This window comes from Echinops telfairi, unplaced genomic scaffold (assembly GCF_000313985.2).
Source record: "Echinops telfairi isolate 266 unplaced genomic scaffold, ASM31398v2 ScPeMD7_31;HRSCAF=116, whole genome shotgun sequence".
Classification (NCBI taxonomy): Eukaryota; Metazoa; Chordata; class Mammalia; order Afrosoricida; family Tenrecidae; genus Echinops; species Echinops telfairi.
Window position 1 is genome coordinate 20,967,637 of NW_022103928.1, and position 1,416 is coordinate 20,969,052.

The 1,416-nt window shown below is 32.8% G+C and overlaps 1 protein-coding gene across 6 annotated transcripts in view; it reads left to right on the forward strand.

Annotated features, from left to right (window-relative positions):
• FHIT (fragile histidine triad diadenosine triphosphatase) overlaps positions 1-1,416 on the forward strand; it is a 1,817,667-nt gene that overhangs the window by 860,937 nt on the left and 955,314 nt on the right. The gene's annotated exons all lie outside the window — the stretch shown is intronic.

Genomic DNA, 1,416 nt, shown 5'->3' on the forward strand with positions numbered 1-1,416 from the left:
GTGTATATGATATATTGACTTCCAAGGATATCTGTGTCTGAGATGTCCATATTCTAGCAGAATACTTTTTTGGCGGATAATAGCTTTGAGGAAGATGGTTTTCTGTAAACAAGATTGCAAAATTCTTTACAGGAAAGGGAAGGGAGTTTTTAAACTAACTGAACATGTAACACAACAAGAAACCTTTTTTATTGTAATATAGACATTAAATCAAATAGTATTATAATGGAAGATTTAGTTCTTTTTCTATTGTAATAAATTATAAGGAAATCAATAACAGCCTAAAGATGAAGTTGGTAGCTTACCCCAAATATGTACTTATGTAAAGGCTTTCTTATCTCAAGGAGCTGATGGTTATAAAATGAAATGCATTTAAATCCAGGGCTAAAGGTGATTAAAATATCATCCAGAACTAAAGCACTCCAGCTGTAGATGTTCACTAAATTGACCATTAATAACTTGTGATAAAAAGGAATATTACTGCATTCATAAATTTTGTATGCAGATTTTATTAAGCTGGCATGTTATATGAATTGATTGTCTGACATCTTCTGGCTGTGGCTGAAGATAATAGTGTTTTATATGCATTTTCTATAATCCAAGACTCAGATAGACTGTTTCTAGCTAGTTATTATGTTTTTGTTCTAGTTGGCATTTCTTTTGCCCAGTGTACAATTAGGAAATATAATTATAGCTTTTGGTATGAAACATTATAAGGTTGGTTGTGTCAGCATTTCTATTACAGTCATCCCTCCATATCTGTGGAAGATTGGTTCCAGGGCCACCCACCCACTATACCCAAATCCACTGATGCTCAAATCCCTTATTTAACATGGTTTACTGTCTGCATGTAACCCAAGTACATACTCCTGTATACTTTAAATTATCTCTGGATTACTTTCAATATCTAATACAATGTAAATGCTCCCTTTTTGCCTTCGATGGTTTGCTTTGATAACTTAATTGTTTTTTAGGACCCATATCCCCCATCAAAATTAAAAAAAATTGCATCCCAGGATGGTTGAATCTGTTAGTGCAGAACTCATGGATCTGCAGGGCTCATTATATAACCCTACTTTTTCGGGAAGGCTAAGCAATGTGTGCGCATGTAAAGAGAAACTGTTAGTTTGGTTAACTATTTTGTATTGTTAATGAATTATTTCTATTTGTTCTAGAAATGTCAATAGACCCCAGTTTGCTATTGCTTTATTTTAAATAATATTCCAGCTGGTTCTGGCTTGCGTTCCACATGTGAGTTGATTTAATAAGTCTCTTAGCCTGCTTCTTCTTTTTTTTTTTTTTGCTGGCATTTTATTTTATTTATTTATTTTTTTAAAAACATTTTATTAGGGGCTCATACAACTGCTTTCCCAATCCATACACACATCAATTGTGTAAAGCATATTTGTACATCAT